This window comes from Hordeum vulgare, chromosome 6H (assembly GCF_904849725.1).
Source record: "Hordeum vulgare subsp. vulgare chromosome 6H, MorexV3_pseudomolecules_assembly, whole genome shotgun sequence".
NCBI lineage: Eukaryota > Viridiplantae > Streptophyta > Magnoliopsida > Poales > Poaceae > Hordeum > Hordeum vulgare.
The window spans coordinates 413,404,981-413,423,979 of NC_058523.1; the positions used below are offsets into that span (position 1 = coordinate 413,404,981).

At 45.8% G+C, this 18,999-nt stretch overlaps 1 pseudogene; it reads right to left on the minus strand.

Annotated features, from left to right (window-relative positions):
* LOC123405543 overlaps positions 1-18,661 on the minus strand; it is an 82,090-nt pseudogene extending 63,429 nt beyond the window's left edge.
* Positions 18,662-18,999: the final 338 nt, after the last annotated feature.

The window sequence follows — 18,999 nt, forward strand, 5'->3', positions numbered from 1 at the left end:
GGACGCCAAAAAAATTCAGTTGTTTTTGAATTTTCTTGCTATTTTTCAAATTTACTGTTCATAGACGTACAATTTAAATTTGTTTTCCTTTGGTACGAGCTCCTGGAATGTTCAAATACCATGAAAATTTGCACGCATCTTGCGCACATGAGTATATTTGATCCCATAAAAATTTAGATTTTGTTGCTATTTTTTCGAATTTACTGTTCATTGGGTTACTGTTCACCGAGACGGTCAAAGCTCATTGACCGGACGGTAACAACAGAGAAGGGCATTTCTTTAAGGGGACTTGAGGCATGAGGTAAATTTGAGCATAGCTGAAAATTAGGGGAAATTTTGAGTAGGTAGTTCGAGTTAGGGATAGAAATGCAAATGGCCCAAATTCTAACCATAGCATTAAACATAGGGATCCAAATCATCCCGTCATGGAATAGCGCATAAACTGAGGTTTAAGTTTCTATCACTATCGCAGCCCATCATCTAATAAGTACACCACAATGAATTCCCTTAGGCCCAAAGATGGTGAAGTGTCATGTAGTCGACGTTCACATAACACCACTAAGGGAATCACAACATTCATACCATCTATCGAACGAATATCAACTTCACATGACTACTTGCAACATGACTTCTCCCGTGGCCTCAAGAACAAAAGTAACTACTCACAAGTGATGAACATGCTCATGATGAGTGGGGTATTAAATAGCATATTAGATATGAACATATGATCTTCCACCAAGTAAACCACAAAGCATTAACTACAAGATGTAATCAACACTACTAGTCACCCCCGAAGTACCAATCTGAGGTTCCGGTATAAGACTCAACACAAGAGATGAACTAGGGTTTTGAGAAGAGGTGGTGTTGTTGAAGATGCTGATGAAGATTGGCCTCCCCAAGATGAGAGGGTTGTTGGTGATAACGATGGCCTTGATTTCCCCCTCCGGGAGGGAAGTTCCCGCGACGGAATTGCTTCGCCGGAGGGCAAAAGTGCTCCTACCCAAGTTCCGCCTCGAGACGGCGGCGCTCCATCCCGAAAGTACTATCCTTATTTTTTTATAGGTCAAACGTGAATATATACCAGAAGATGGTCGCCAGAAGTGGGCGGGGTGGCCCACTACCAACCAGGGCGCGCTAGGGAGGCTGGCGTGCCCTGGTGCCTAGTGTCTACCTGAAAAGCCCCCTATGGTACTTATTTATTTCAGTATTTTTTATTTATTCCATAAGAATTCTCTGTGAAGTTTCAGCCCATTTGGAGATGTACACAATAGGTGTCTCTGACATAGCTTTTTCAGGTCCAGAATTCCATCTGCCGGCATTCTCCCTCTTGGTGTAAACCTTGCATATTATGAGAGAAAAAGCATTAGAATTACTCCATAAAGTGGTATGATGCATAAAAACACTATAAATAACAGTAGAAAATCATGACGCAAAATGGACGTATCAGAGCAAAAGATACCTCTCTAGTCAATGTCATTCAAACCACAAATAACAGTTGCATCACAAAAGTCGTCCATTTAGGCGTGACCGCAATTACCCACACTGTCATGCTCATGTGCTAGGAGTATTTCATCAAATCATCGAAGACTGCCCAAGGGAGTTGGTTGATATTTGTAATACTCGTCAACATGTTCGATATTTTATACCTTTCTTGTACCCAAGCCTCTCTGTATACAAGGTAACTCTACTCTTGATGTGGCATAGTTCCTCAAGAGAAACATATATTTGGTACTTTGAGTAACCATGAATTTTAACTTTTATTTCATCCTTCCAAAAAACAACCAAGTCCACCACTCCGACCAAAACTACTCATCGCAAAACTTCTATTACAGTCTAAAGTATCTACCAAGCTTTCTACACGTGAACCCTCTATTTGAGTCTCAAGAATAAAAACTATAGATGGGGCATATTGCTTAACTAAATCGCGAAGCTCTCACACTCTCGTTGGTTTGTGAGCCCCACGAAAGTTCTAGCAAAGTACACACATTGCGCTACGCGTGACGCCCCATGGAGGCCCACCAAACACGCATCAGAAAGTTTGTTTATTGCATCCTGCTTCACACTACCCTTCTTTGACCCCTAGTTATTCATCATCATTTTTGGATTATGCTTTGATGATGGGCTTTGAGTAACACATGGTGGCATGAGGGCAAGAGTGTTGCTCCCCCCTCTAATGTAGTTGTGGTTGTTGTAGGTATTGCATTCAGATCAACAGCCTGAGAGACACCCCTTTTCTTGCCATGATCTGTTGTTGTCATTGTAGCATCTCCCAAAGGATGTTCAAAGCCCTCCTAATCTTTTGTACATTCGTAGCCCTCATGCAATGATCCATGTCTTGAACCATGCCCAACACCTCCGCCACCTCTGACGCCTCCATCGCCTTGACTTGCACCTAGGCCTCGTCCAACCCCCTTAAGCCAATTAGCGCGCAAGTTTCTAAACACAAGGGTCAAAGGGCGGTGAATGCCCGTGCCACACTCCTTGAACAAATGCCCCAAGTGACCACACATGATGCATCAGCTCGGCAGCCGTTCGTATTTGATCCGGAAGATTTCTCTATTTTTCTTGATAACCAAAGATACTGCATTCCTCAATGGCTTTGTGATGTCAACCTTTACCCGGACTCTATAAAAATTATGAAAGCACAATTGCTCTGTAGGATGCTTTTGATAATTGATCACAACATATGCATCATTAGACTAATATGTTTTTCAAGTATATTTTAGAAAAGTACAAAATATGCTATGGCTAAAGGCTTATGTGGATATGCCTCTTGATGCAAGAAAGGAATAATATTGGCTCAAGTTTCAAGCTACAAGACTCTTCATTTTCTATTCATGAGAAATCACATTTGAGTCCATAGGAAAGCCAATACTATTAAAAGGGGGTGAGGTAGTAAAATGAACTGATTGCTCAAAGTGCTCTAAGTTAGCCACCAAAATACTTAGTCATTTTTCCCACATAACCATTCTGTCAAATTCCACATACACAAATTTGCTATCACCAACTTCCATATTTTGGACCAATCAAGTTTGATCTGACATATAAACCCTAGCCACTCCCACCAAATCAGTGAAACTGAATCCATATTGGTGCTGTCGAGTTTGGGTGACCAACTTTCGGGTGCCTCGATACACAAAAATCAGAATTTTCAAGTTTAAGTATCGGTGCCACCGAGTTTGGCCATCTGACCGTTAGCCACCTTTTCGGTGCCACCGAGTGCCATATATCGGTCTCACCGAGATTCAAAAGTTCACACCTTTTGTGCATATCGGTACCACCGAGTTTTCAACTTCGGTGTCACCGAGTTTGCCACTTTGTGTGTAATGGCTAGATTTGTTGGGGAACGTTGCATGGGAAACAAAAAAATTCCTACGCACACGAAGACCTATCATGGTGATGTTAATCTACGAGAGGGAGATCGAATCCACATACCCTTGTAGATCGCTAAGCGGGAAGCATTAAGATCCGTTCTGATCCAGCACCGAACGACGACACCTCCGCGTTCAGCACACGTACTGCTCGATGACGATCTCTGCCTTCTTGATCCAGCAAGAGAGACGGGAAAGTAGATGAGTTCTCCGATAGGGTGACGGCGTGCCGGTTATGGTGATTATCTATTCGTGTAGGGCTCCGCCCGAGCTCTGCACAAAACTGATCTAGAGGAAGAACTACGAAGTAGAGGCTTAGGGTTGCACGTGGCAAAAGTTGTTTTTCAAAAACCCTAAAAACTCTAGTATATATAGGAGGAGGGGAGGGGCTAGCCTTGGGGCTCAAGAGAGCCCCAAGGGCGTCGGCCGAGAGAGGAGGAGGAGGACTCCAACTCCAATTCGGTTTGGGGAGGAGGAGTCCCCTCCTTCCTTCACACCTCCCTCTTTTTTTCCTTTGGTTTTCTTATCCTAGCCGACATAGCCCACTTGGGCTGGAATCACAAGCCCACTAAGGGCTGGTGCGCCACCCTTGGGCTATTAAGCTCACTCCCGAGTGGATGGGCCCCTCCCGGTAAAAACTCGGAACCCATTCATCACTCCCGGTACTTTCCCCGTAATGCCCAAATTCTTTCCGGAGACCAAATGAAACAATCCTATATATCAACCTGCATTTCTGGACCATTCTCGAAACCCTCATGACATACGTGATCTCATCCGGGACACCGAACAACCTTCGGTCACCAACAACTATAACTCAACTATACTGAAACGTCACTGAACCTTAAGTGTGCAGACCCTGCAGGTTCGAGAACTATGCAGACATGACCTGAGACACTCCCCGGTCAATATCCAACAGCGGGACCTGGATGTCCATATTGGATCCTACATATTCTACCAAGATCCTATCATTTGAACCTCTGTGCCAAGGATTCATATAATCCCGTATATCACTCCCTTTGTTCTTTGGTATGTTACTTGCCCGAGATTTGATCGTCGTTATCCCTATACCTTTTTCAATCTCGTTACTGGCAAGTCTCTTTACTCGTTCTGTAATACAAGATCCCGTGACCAACACTTGAGTCACATTGCTTGCAAGGCTTATATGTGATGTTGTATTACCGAGTGGGCCCCGAGATACTTCTCTGTCACATGGAGTGACAAATCCCAGTGTTAATACATGCTAACTCAACGGACACCTTCGGAGATACGTGTAGAGCACCTTTATAGTCAACCAGTAACGTTGCGACGTTTGATACACACAAGGCATTCCTCCGGTGTCAGTGAGTGTAACGCCTAAGATGCGCCCTTTCCTTATTTGGGGGTGAGGCCTCATAAGGGGAAAGGGGCGCATCTATGCGTTTCACAAACGGGATAATCATCAAATACATAACTAAAAGAGTAACAAGTAGGGCATACACTTGCCATCTGTTAAGAATATAGCATATAGCTTACAGACACACATTATTCAGAGTAGCAGAAGGTCCAGCTACAGACTCAAACGGAAAACAGATGAACTAAACCATCCCGTATGCTGGCCCACGATCACGACCACGGCCTCAGTCCTCCAGTTAGTTCACATACAGACGGCCAGAGTCCTCATCGAACTCCCACTTCAGCTGGTTCTCATCAGGATCTCCTACGTCGGGCGTACCTCTACCTGTTGGGGTTTGTAGTAAACTGTGAGCCACGGGGACTCAGCAATCGGATGACCTTGGTATCGAATCTAGCCAAGTTATTAGGTGAGGAAGGTTTAGTGTATGGGTTTGCAGCATCCTAAGCATACATATATATGGTAACTAACTTACGACGATCAGAGTAATCATATGGTGGTCTACGCGAGCGATCGAAGACTAGATGAGCACTAAGTGATCTTGAACACCTACTTACGTCAAACGTAACCCCACTGTGTTCCCAATCGGAGAACGATCTCCGAAGGAGACAGTCACGGTTACACACGCAGTTGGCAGTTTTATTAGAGTTACTTCAAGTTGTCTAGAACCGGGTGTTAACAAAATATCCACATTTGCCACATAACCGCGGGCACGGCTTTCCGAAAGATTAAACCCTGCATGGGTCTTCCAACTAGTCCATCACAAACTGCCACGGGCCGCAAAGTAATCCTCTATCACGAAACTCGTCATCTCGTCGGATTCTTTAGAGGAAAACCTCAACTTTGAGGAGACCCAAAGTTTCACCGGAATCCCTATACGCAAGATATATCGCTAAGGTAAGACAAATATGGCAAGACCTCCCAACGTGTCGACGATCCCGATAGGAGCCGCGTATCTCGTTCTCAGGACACGACAGATAAGCGACGCGTATAGTGGGCTGATAGAAATCACTCAAGTTGCCCTGAGTTGGCCCCGCACAGTGCTCTAGTTTGGACCAAGACTCATGAGGAGCACTAGCCCGGGTTGTTGATTAAATCCTCAGGGTAGCTATCCCCTATGCAAATTATTATTAGGTGATTAGCAGATTAAAACCAATGTTGGGTCCTGCTAGACAAGCCTTAACACTACACGATTTATCAAGGGGGTCCCCATAACAACCCCGAACGTGTTAGGAGCAATCAGTTACGGAATCAAACACCGGTAACCGAAACTAAGGCGGCAACAACGGAACAAATCACCCGGCAAAAGGCTAGGCCTTTAGTTATTTACCAAGTATATAGGTGCATTAATTAAATACCAGTTTAAAACATAATGATATCAAGATACTCATGTTATCACATGAGACAGCTGGCACCTGCAACTAGCAAAGCTACTCATTAGAGGGTGAGCAAGCCTACTTAGCCAAACAACATTTGCTAGGAGAGGGAGGTGTTTGGGGTTCATGGAAAAGACAGGTGGCATTTATATCAAGTGGTAGGCAGCGAGCATGTAACGGCGGAAACGTGAATCTAAGCATAACAAAGCTAGATACGGTGTCAAGGTCACGGTCATCTTGCATGTGATGTCTTCAGCTTGGAACTGCTCTTGATCTTCCTGCACGTACTCTCCAGAATCCACGTACTCGCTCTCCATTCCAGATGCTACCCAAGATAAGATAACAGCCAATGAACACCGGCAAGACATAATGCAACAATCAATATGATGCATGTGTGAAGAAGGAAGCATGCATCACTATTCTAGTCACTTCCATATGCATTAGTTGAGTTAATTGAATTCTGGATAGAACCTCATGTTAAGTTATCTTGACATTCATGAATATGGCATGAGCATGTGCATCACGAGAAAACGATGCAAAAACATACAAAGAACATAGAGAACGGAGTCATGGATCAACCGGAAACTACAAAACAAGTTTCAAAGGCCTACGGTTTAAAACAACCACAAACACAGTCTAATGGGCACTCACTGGTGTTACTAGGTTGCCACATGATCAAGCAACAAAATATAAGTGGGGTGGTGCATGGGAACACACCACACCATCAACAATGTCCACACAAGCTTCAAATCAACACAAACATACAATATGTTTTCAACAGCAACATAGCAGTTTGTCTACAATATTTAAAGTAGCTTCAACCATCTAAATGAGTCAAACAAGATATGAGACAAAAGCCATCCAAAATCTCTGCAACCCTATACAAGAAGCTAATGCAAAGGAATCACTCATGAGCAGATCTATAGACACTAACTTGGACAAAATATCACAGATTCTGGGACTTAATGAAAATCACAGATTTTCACCAACTGCTTATGCTCTGAAGCATTTTGGCAGCCTCCAAAATGATATCTACAGGAAGTGCATAAGCATGAAAGTTAACAAGGAGCTAAACAAACATAAAAGCTCACAAACTTTAGTTTGTTGCATGGGCTGATTCCCAACACAGGAGCTAATTCACACAAGACAACAGGGGAAGAAAATAACATCAGATTCCCAGACTTAGTGAAAATCACAAGGTTTCACAAATCTGTCAGTTTCAGCCAAGTGTCCACTTTGACAGGGCACAATAGGTGCATACAAATTCCTAAGAGCAAAACAAAGACCCCATGTTGTAGAGGGATTTACCCACTACCATTCCACCAAGGAATCATCCACAAAGGGCCATAGCACCACCTAATGTGAAGCTCTAAACATGGCATCATATCAGAAAATAACAGTTTTATGAAGTTGCTCTAAAGTAAAATCTGATTGCACCAATGTATTCCTAGGATGATTCTACCCCAAAATCATATATCATACATGGGTACTTGCATGCAACAACATTGCACAAAGCTAGCTCGAAAATATCACATAGAATCCTACAAACTACCAATGACTATCATCACATGTGAAAACTAGCACATATTGCATCACCTACACATGCACATCACTAGGGAAAGAAGAACCTAACTAGGCATAGCATGGATTCACTAACATGTCACACCATCATATAGAAATGTGGTTGTCCACACACACACATACATGTGCACTCACATACACATGCACATGTGTATATGGACTCACACCACCCCATCTACACCTACACATGCACACACATAAGCACTACCACACAACACCACATGACTAGGTGCAACATGAGGGGTTAGACCCTCTTGCACAAGTGTATGTGCACCCTCATGCACACACACACACACACATGTCTACACACATACACTCATGTGCACACACACACTCATGTGCACACACACACATACACTCTACACTACCTCTAGTGCACATGGGACAAAACAAATGAAAGAAACATCACACAAGCTCTAGTGCAACACATACATACACATAGCAGCAAAAGAAGAAAAAGAAATCAACAAAAAAATAAGGGGGAGGGTGTGGGTTCGAACCCACATCCCCCTGGTTACCACACCATAGGCACACCACTAGGCTACGACAACGGCGCTTGCCAGAGGGAAGGACTTAAGCATGCTAAGCTCTCTGGAGCTTCCCTGCTACTAGCAATACAGAGAAAAAGAAAAAGAGCGCCCGCGTGGGATCAAACCCACGCCGCCCTGCATTGGCGTACGCTCGGTTGCCACTACACTGAGGTAAGATATCTTACCAGAGAGGGGGAGCGTGCTCTTTTGAGCAGCCCCTTTGCAGCTACTCACTACCACGGCGGAGATCGAAACAGGGGAGGACGACGGCATCGCTACACACTACAATCGACGCGGAGGCTACTGGCGAAGGGACGCGGAGACATAGGGGACTCCATTCCAGTGGCTAATCCACGCGGAAGAGCTCTACGGCGGCGGCGCTACGGGGCGGCGCAACCGGACACACAAGCCATCGACGCCGGTGCAATTCCGGCGACAGAGGGGACGCTGCATCGGGAAAAGAAGGGGAGGAGGAGGTGCTCACCCTAGGGTGCTTAGAGATGAGCTCGCTACTGAGAAGAGGAAGAAGGGGAGGGACGTCTGCGACGACCCAATGCTCTGCTCCGGCGATGTCGTCGTGGAGGAGACGCCAGGGAGGGGGAACAGCCCCGCTAGCGACGGAAATGGAACGGGGGAAGGTCCCCCATTCTCGCGGACGCCTCGAACTTGACGGAGACGCGCCGGCGACGAGGGGAGGGACGACGGCGAGGCGCGGCTCCCTCTGAACCTCTCTCTCTCTCTCTCTCTCTCTCTCTCTCTCTCTCTCTCTCTCTCTCTCTCTCTCTCTTTGAATCCTACCTGCAGAGAGGGGGGAAGAAGAGGGAGAAGGAGGTGGCGGCGTGTAACGCCCAAGATGTGATTCTATCCTCAATTTGGCACGAGGGCCTCGTCAAGTATAGAAGCGCATCTCGTTGTTTCGCAAGAATGGATATCGTTACAAGTACATGTACTAAAAATAAGAGATATATATATATAATTGGATTACACTCGCCACAAGCTACATCAGAGTCACATCAGTACAATACATAATAACACGAAGAAGAGCAGGGTCCGACTACGGACGAAAACAAACGAGAAAAGAAGAAAGACGTCCATCCTTGCTATCCCAGGCTGCCGGCCTGGAACCCATCCTAGATCGATGAAGAAGAAGAATAAGAGGCAACTCCAAATGAACAATCAACACGCTCGCATCAAGTAACCTTTAACTATACCTGCAACTGGTGTTGTAGTAACCTGTGAGCCACAGGGGACTCAGCAATCTCATTTCCAAAGTTTGTCTACAATATTTAAAGTAGCTTCAGCCATCTAAATGAGTCAAACAAGATATGAGACAAAAGCCATCCAAAATGTGAAGCTCTAAACATGGCATCATATCAGAAAATAACAGTTTTATGAAGTTGCTCTAAAGTGAAATCTGATTGCACCAATGTATTCCTGGGATGATTCTACCCCAAAATCATATATCATACATGGGTACTTGCATGCAACAACATTGCACAAAGCTAGCTCGAAAATATCACATAGAATCCTACAAACTACCAATGACTATCATCACATGTGAAAACTAGCACATATTGCATCACCTACACATGCACATCACTAGGGAAAGAAGAACCTAACTAGGCATAGCATGGATTCACTAACATGTCACACCATCATATAGAAATGTGGTTGTCCACACACACACATACATGTGCACTCACATACACATGCACATGTGTATATGGACTCACACCACCCCATCTACACCTACACATGCACACGCATAAGCACTACCACACAACACCACATGACTAGGTGCAACATGAGGGGTTAGACCCTCTTGCACAAGTGTATGTGTAGCCTCATGCACACACACACACACACTCACATGTCTACACACATACACTCATGTGCACACACACACACATACAGTCTACACTACCTCTAGTGCACATGGGACAAAACAAATGAAAGAAACATAACACAAGATCTAGTGCAACACATACATACACATAGCAGCAAAGGAATAAAAAAATCATCAAAAAAAATAAGGGGGAGGGTGTGGGGTTCGAACCCACATCCCCCTGGTTACCACACCAGAGGCACATCACTAGGCTACGGCAACAACGCTTGCCCGAGGGAGGGACTTAAGCAAGCTAAGCTCTCTAGCGCTGCCCTGCTACTAGAAATACAGAGAAAAAGAAAAAGGGCGCCCGCGTGGGATCAAACCCACGGCGCCCTGCACTGGCGTATGCTCGGTTTCCACTGCGCGGAGGTAAGGATCTTACCAAAGAGGGGGAGCGTGCTCTTTTGAGCAGCCCCTTTGCAGCTACTCACTACCACGACGGCGGCCGGAACAGGGGAGTACGACGGTGTCGCTACAGAATACAATCGATGTAGAGGCTACTGGCGAAGGGACACGGAGACATAGGGGACTCCATTCCCGTGGCTAATCCACGCGGAGGAGCTCTACGCCACCGGCGCTACGGGGCAGCGCAACCGGACACACAGGCCATCGACGTCGGTGCAATTTCGGCGACAGAGGGGATGCTACATCGAGAAAAGAAGGGGAGGATGAGGCGCTCACCCTGGGGTGCTCGGAGATGAGCTTGCTACCGAGAAGAGGAAGAAGAGTAGGGACGCATGCGACGACCCGATGCTCTACTCTGGCGATGTCATCGTGGAGGAGACGCCAGGGAGGGGGAACAGACCCGCTAGCGACGGAAATGGAACGGGGGAAGGTCCCCCATCCTAGCGGACGCCTCGGACTTGATGGAGACGCGCGGGCGACGAGCGGAGGGACGACGGCGAGGCGCGGCTCCCTCTGAACTTCTCTCTCTCTCTCTCTGAATACTACCTGCAGAGAGGGGGGAAGAAGAGGGAGAAGGAGGTGGCAGCGGGGGAAGAGGAACCCTAGACGAGTCCCGCACGTGAGGGGAATTAATAGGCGACGAGGGGACGGCCTCGATGTCCGTGAAGCCACAGCGTCGACCCCTCTCTCTCACATCTCGCTCTGTGTCTCTGACCGAAAGGAGGGGAAAAGCAACGGCGTCAGGAGGAAGAAGAGGGACGCCGAGCGGGCTGCGCTAGCGAGGGGGAGAGGCGAGGCCCAGCTCAGCTTCTCTCTGGAGCCGGCTAAACAGAAAGAAGGAAAAAAGGTTTTGCTTTTTTTAAATAACCACAACAGCACATGAAATACCCAGAGCAACACAGGTTTTTTAAAATAAAGTAAAAAACATCTAGGGCATGAGGGATTTATGCCCTATTTAAATAAAATGCAAACCTGATTTTTGGAGCAATTAAATTATACCTAAAAACAGGAATTAATATAGTGTTTTATTAAAAACCCCAGTTGACTTAAAGCTTCAAAACAACAAGTCAATCACCCCCTCAACCACAAGTTAATTCTCTGGAAGTATAACATTTTTAAAACAGGCTATAACAAGGTTTAACAAGCAAGTTTAAAATAACAAAAGGGGGGAGGGCTCTGCATTGTTGTGAAAAGCATAGTAGGCAAACTTTGTTTGAAAACATCACCTCACTCCACACCACACAAGGCAAGCTATCACAAACATCATGGATCAACTAGTATTCTAGAATGAAAGCAATGCATTTGATGAGGATGCCATGATGCAAAAATGATGACATGAAATGAGCCACATGAAATGATAACTTATATAACAACCACAACAATGTTCCACAAAATAGGAAAGGATCCAAATATGGAAAGGATTACATCTGGGGTGTTACAAACTCTCCCACACTACAAGAAGATCTCGACCCGAGATCTAGGACTGAAAGAACTCTGGAAATTCGGAACGGAGATGATCCTCACGCTCCCAAGTGGCCTCTTTATCGGAATGATGTGGCCAGTGCACCTTGAGAAACTTGATTGACTTATTGCAAGTCTTGCGCTCAGTCGTCTCAAGAACTTCAACTGGATGCTCACGGTACGATAGGTCGGGTTGAAGGTCGATATCCTAAAGATCAACTGTTCGCTCGGGAGTCTTGAAGCATCTCCGGAGCTGAGAGACATGAAACACGTCATGCACATTTGCGAAGATTGAAGAGAGCTCTAATTGATATGCAAGGTAGCCTCTCTTGCCAACAATTCTGAAAGGCCCAACAAAACGAGGAGCGAGTTTCCCTTTGATGCCAAAACGTTGAGTGCCCTTCATAGGAGACACTTTGAGATAGACGAAGTCATCGAGCTGATAAACCATGTCACGATGCTTGCTATCGTAGTAGCTCTTCTGACGGGACTGCGCTGCTTTGAGATTATCTCGAATTACACGACACATTTCTTCTGCTTCAACAATCATGTCATTCCCAAGAATCTGACGCTCACTGGTGTCTGTCCAATTGAGCGGGGTACGGCACTTCCTGCCATAAAGAATCTCGAACGGAGCTTTTCCTGAACTTGCCTTATAGCTGTTGTTATATGAAAACTCAACAAAAGGTAGGCAGTCTTCCCACTTCATGCCAAAGGAAATGACACAGGCTCTTAGCATATCCTCGAGGACCTGATTGACTCTCTCAACTTACCCACTAGTCTCAGGATGGAAGGTTGTACTGAATCGAATCTTAGTACCCATCACAGACTGAAATGAATCCCAGAACTTGGAAGTAAAGATGCTTCCTCGATCCGAAGAAATCAGCATTGGAACACCATGCAATGGGACTACCCTTGACGTATACAGCTCTGCAAGCTGAGCTGCTGAGATAGACTCCTTGACTGCAAGGAAATGAGCGACTTTGCTCAACTTGTCGATGACGACAAAGATGGCATCGTTACCTTTCTTGGACTTCGGAAACCCGGTGACGAAATCCATCTCAACATGGTCGAACTTCCACTCGGGAATGGGCAATGGATGCAAAAGACTTGCTTGACGTTGATGCTCTGCTTTCACCCTTCGACATACATCACATTCATTTATGAACTGAGCAACCTCACACTTCATGCGAGTCCACCAGAAGGTCTGTTTCAGATCCTGACACATCTTGGAACTTCCTGGATGTATCAAGAGAAGAAATTTATGAGCTTCTTCCATGATAACCTTTCTGAGATCCCCTTTCGGAACGACAAGGCGATCCTCAAAGAACAATGTATCTCTGGCATCAACACAGAAGCACTTATATTTGGGAACTCCCTTTGCCAAGCCAATCTTAACTTTCTTCACCATTGCATCAAGAAGTTTAGCTTTTCGGACTTGGTCTTCCAAGGTAGGAGAAATCTGAAGATTAGCAAGAAATCCCTGAGGTACTAACTGAAGGTTTTAGCTTTCTGAAAGATTCACAAAGGTCAGACTGGAGAGGCTTCAGAATGAGACTGTTGCAGTAAGCCTTCCTACTCAAAGCATCTGCAATGACATTAGCTTTACCTGGAGTGTACTCAACGCATGGATTAAAATCTTGGAGCATTTCCACCCAACGAGTTTGCCGAAGATTGAGGTTAGGCTAGGTGAAGATGTACTTGAGACTCTTGTGATCGGTGAACACTTCAACCTTTCTCTCCAACAAGAGGTGTCTCTAAGTCATCAGAGCATGTACCACTGCCGCCAACTCAAGATCATGAGTGGGGTAATTCTTCTCACTTGGCTTCAACTGCCTCGAGGTATAAGCTACCACTTTCTTGTCTTGCATCAGAACTGCACCACGACCTTGAAGAGAGGCATCGCAGAACACTTGATAAGGTTTGGAGTCATCAGGAGGAACCAAGACTGGAGTAGAAGTGAGATTCTCTTTGAGTGTGTCGAAAGCCAACTGACAGTCTAGAGACCAGACATATTTCACACCCTTCTGAAGAAGACTTGAGAGAGGCTTAGCAATCTTGGAGAAATTCTCAACGAATCTTCTACAATAGCTTGCAAGCCGAGAAAGCTTCGAAGCTGCTTCACATTTTGTGGAGGTTCCCACTCAACAATGGCCTGCACCTTCGATGGATCAACTTTGATGCCCTCGGCAGAGATGATGTGCCCAACGTAGACAACTTCCTTCAACCAGAACTCACATTTGGAAAACTTGGCATAGAAGTTATGCTCTCTTAGCTTATCAAGCACAAGCCTGAGATGTTCTTCATGCTCTTCCTCAGTTTCCGAAAAGACCAAAATAGCATCAAGATACAACAAGATGAATTCATTCTTGAATGGGGAGAAGATATAATTCATCATCTGACTGAAGGTCGGTGGAGCATTGGCCAGACTAAAAGACATCACCGCGTACTCATACGAGCCAAAGCTTGTTCTGAAAGCAGTCTTTGGAATGTCCTCTTCGCGAATGCGAATCTGATGATTACCCATCATGATATCAAGCTTCGAGAAGAACTTAGCCCCTTTCAATTGCTCAAACAGCTCATTGATGTTAGGAAGTGGATACTTGTTTTTTATCGTCTTCTAATTCATTGGACGGTAATCGACATAGAGTCGTTTTGTGCCATCCTTCTTCTTGACGAAAAGCACTCCACAACCCCAGGGAGATGAGCTTGGTCTGATCAGACCCAGACGCTCTTGCTCATCAAGTTGTTTCTTTAGCTCCTTCAGCTCTTCTGGACCCAGTTTGTACGGTCGTTTACACACAGGCTCAGTACCCGGTTCAAGCTCAATTACGAACTCAACTGCTCGGTGCAGAGGCATTCCTAGCAGTTCTTCCGGGAAAACATCTTCATACTCGCAGACCACTAGGACTTGCGAAATTGGAGAGATCTCCCCCTTCTCATTCAAGGAAAACAGACGGACCGTGTCATCATGTGCTGCGAAGATAATCACGTCCTCCAAAGAATGAGTTAGCTTCACTTATTTAGCTTCACAATCAATAGACGCCTTGTTCATAGCCAACCTGTTAGAGCATATATCTCCATATGTGGTTTTGGTAATTGATGACAATTCCTATGGACTAATGGTTGCCTTAAGTTATATTTATAGGATTTGTCCATAGGCACTTCTTGAAGTCCATCTGTTGGGTTCAAGGAGTTTATATGATGACCAAGGTGGTATTCAAGGTATTATCCAAAGAATGGTCATAGAGACACAAGGTTGATCAAGATCGTCACACAAAGAGTAAATCAAGATGATCAACACACAAAGCGTACAAGATGTACCGAGAGGGATCAAGTGATCCCATGGTATGGTAAGCATTGTCCAGTACGTATTTGTGTACTAACCCGTGGTCTTCTTGAGAGTTCTGTGTGGGGTTAGGTATGTTTCCATGGGCTTGCGTCAAGAGTATTATCTCATACTACCCATGGAGGATGACATCAAGTGATGGAGGATGGTGGCAATGGACTTGTGAAGATATGATGAAGAGCGGCTCACCCATAGTGTGTATGGGGGAGCAATCAACTAGTCTTAATCAAGCCAACACAAGCAAGAGGAATATCTCATACAACCCATGGAGGATGACGTCAAGTGATGGAGGATGGTGGCAATGGACTTGTGAAGATATGCTGAAGAGCGGCTCACCCATAGTGTGTATGGGGGAGCAATCAACTAGTCTTCATCAAGCCAACGCAAGCAAGAAAGGTGATCCATCTTGAGGAATCCAAGATCATCGTCATCTAGCTCAAGAGGACGAGGTGCAAGGTATAGGTTTGCCCTTGATTGGTTTTTTGTTTTAGGATAGATTGTCGTACTGTCAAGGGGGGCTCTCAAGTGAGTAGCTTGATCGTATCGTTCATTGAGAGCTCAAACCATTTGCATCCTTGAATCATACTTCTTGGTTCTTGTTTGGTATTTCTCTTTGTGAGTTTTATAGCTTATGGTCATCTTCATGACACGCTCGAGTTCATCGAAAACGGAGTCCATATGCATCTTCTATGATGTTTTCGATGTTGGGAGTTTTTACCGGTCTTATTCGAAGAAAGGTTCTCCCCATTCTCTTATGGGACTTTTATCACTTGCTTATTACTGATATTTCTACCAAGATTGTGTTATCCCATGTCGTTAGCTTTCCAACAAACTTGGTTTCGTTGAATTTGGAGTCAGTATGCGAAAGTTACAGCAGTTTCAGTATCGAGCGGTAGTACCGCTCCTCGTGCCAGCGGTAGTACCGCTCGTGTAGCGGTAGTACCGCCCCCGGAGAGGTAGTACCTCCCCCGGAGCGTTAGTAATTTTTTACTACCGCTCCTTAGCGGTAGTACCGCTCCAGGAGCGGTAGTACCACTCCGTCAGACTGTTTTTTGCATCCTTTTTTGCCTCAGCATGGTTGGTGAACCTACCGAGCGGTAGTACCGCTCCCATGAGCAGTAGTACCGCTCTGTGCGGGCTGTGAGGCTTAAAGGTTGGACTTTTTCCCAACTATAAAAGGGGGTCTTCCTCCCCATTGAACCTTATCTCTTTAGCTCGTGTTCTTCCTCCATTGTTGACCTTCTTCGAGCTTGCTAACTCTCAATCCCTCCAATGATTCTTGCTGGTTCTTGAAGGAAAAGAGAGAGGAGATCTAGATCCACATTTCCACCAATCACTTTCTCCTCTAAGTGAGGGGAACCCCTTGGGTCTAGATCTTGGAGTTCTTCATGTTCTTCTTCGTTCTTCCTCTCATTTTCCTCCCTAGCATTAGTTGCTTTGGTGGGATTTGGGAGAGAAGTACTTCGGCACTCCGTGTGCCCTTGCCATTGCATTAGTTGCATCGTTTGAGTTCTCCACGGTGATACGTGGAAGTGAAGTTTGAGAAGCTTATTACCTTTGGTACTTAGTACCCTAGATATGGTTCTTCATGGATGCTTTGGCGTCCTAGAAGCTTGGTGGTGTCTCGGAGCTCAATCATTGTGGTGTAAAGCTCCGGGCAAGTGTCGGGGTCTCCAATTAGGTTGTGGAGATTGCCCCGAGCAGTTTGTACGGGTATCAGGGACTGTCCCCAAGGTGTACCATTTGTACGGGTTCGGTGACCGCCCTCAAGGGTCCCTTAGTGGAATCAGGGCATCTTGCATTGTGCAAGAGAGTGAGGATATTACGGTGGCCTTAGTGGCATCTTGGGGACCATTGTGCCTCCACACCGCTCCAACAGCGATTAGCATCCACAAGGGTGTGAACTTCGGGATACATCATCGTCTCTGCGTGCCTCGGTTATCTCTTACCCTAACCCTTTACTTATGCACTTTACTTTGTGATAGCCATATTGTTTATTGTCATATATATTGCTATCACTTAGTTGTTTATCTTGCTTAGCATAAGTTGTTGGTGCACATAGGTGAGCCTAGTTGTTGTAGGTTTTGTGCTTACCAAATTAAACGTTAGTTTTATTTCGCATTTGTTCAAGCCTAAACCGTAATTATTTTAAAGCGCCTATTCACCCCCCCCCCCTCTAGGCGACATCCACGTCCTTTCACAACCAATCCATCCCAAGGATCAAATCGATATCAGAGTTGCCAAGGACAATAGGAAAAGCCAGAAAAGCATAATCACCCATTTTGACAGTGACATCCCGAACCACTTTGTTGACGCTCATAAGAGTGTTGGGTGAAACCACATGCAAAGCCTTGCTCAAATACTCAAAATCAAAATCATGCTCGGAAAAGAACAATCTAGACATGAATGAATGAGAAGCACCAGAATCAAACAGAACCTTTGCAGGAATATCATTAACGAGGAGATTACCCATAATCACGTCTGAGGAGTTGTCTGCTTCAGCTGCATTCACCATATTGACTCTCGTAGGCCTCGGGTTGAACTTCACTATAGCATTGCTTGGAGGCTTCCCTGGAGGAGGGGGCGAAAGACGCAGCTGAGGGGTGCACTTGTTGGAGTAGTGACCCTTCTGCCCACACTTGTGACAAGTAACATCTGACAGCGGACGGAACTGCACGTGAGGATTCCCTTGCTTCTGCTGCTAAAACCTCTGCTGGAAAGCTGGGTTGGGTGGGTGGGAAGAACCAAGACCACCTGACTGCTTGAACTGTTGAGTCTGCCTAGGAAGAGGAGGAGACACCCAGTATTTCTACTGCTTCTGGACCACTTGAGTTGAGGGCGACGAACTGGACTCTCTGAAACGCTTCCTCGAATTCTCCACCCTGAGCAAAGCTGCCTCAGCCCTGAGAGCCAAGTTATAGAACTTATCAAACTCATCGGGATCATGCAAGGCAAGGGCCAGCTGCAGGTCCTCTCTCAGACCACCTCTGAACTGATAGATCTTGCTCTTCTGATCTGCAATGTCCTGCAAAGCATATCGAGCCAGCTCATGGTACTCGACGTTGTACTTGTACACCAAGGAACCACCTTGCTTCAAGCGTCTGAACTTCTCATGCATCTCTTCCACAAAGCTAGACGGGATATAGTGAGACCTGAAATCTCTGCAGAACTCATCCCAACTGATCATTCTGCCACCCCTGGATTCCTTCAGCTACTGCCACCAAACTGCTGCTTGCCCCTTGAGCTGAAACGTTGTAAACTTGACGAAGTCCTCTGGACGGACATTGCTGCACTCAAAGTGTTTGATCATGTCACGAATCCAGTCCTCAGCATCGAACGGCTGGTTGCAAGACGTGAAAGACTTCGGCTGGTTCGCCAGGAATTGATTCAGAGATGCAAACTGATTACCACCATGGTTGAAATTGCCCTACTGCTGATTGGTCCTCTCTTGAAACAACTGGATTAACATCTGGGTGTTAGTATTTGTTGCAGCCATCACCGCTTGCCAGGCCTCTGCAGGAGGAGGCGGCGGCGGAGGAGGAGGCGGAGGAGGTGGTGGCGGAGCATCAACACCCTCGCGACCCGGATTCTGGCGAGTTGGTGGAGCCATCCTAAAGACGGACAACACATTATCCCAAAGAATAACAT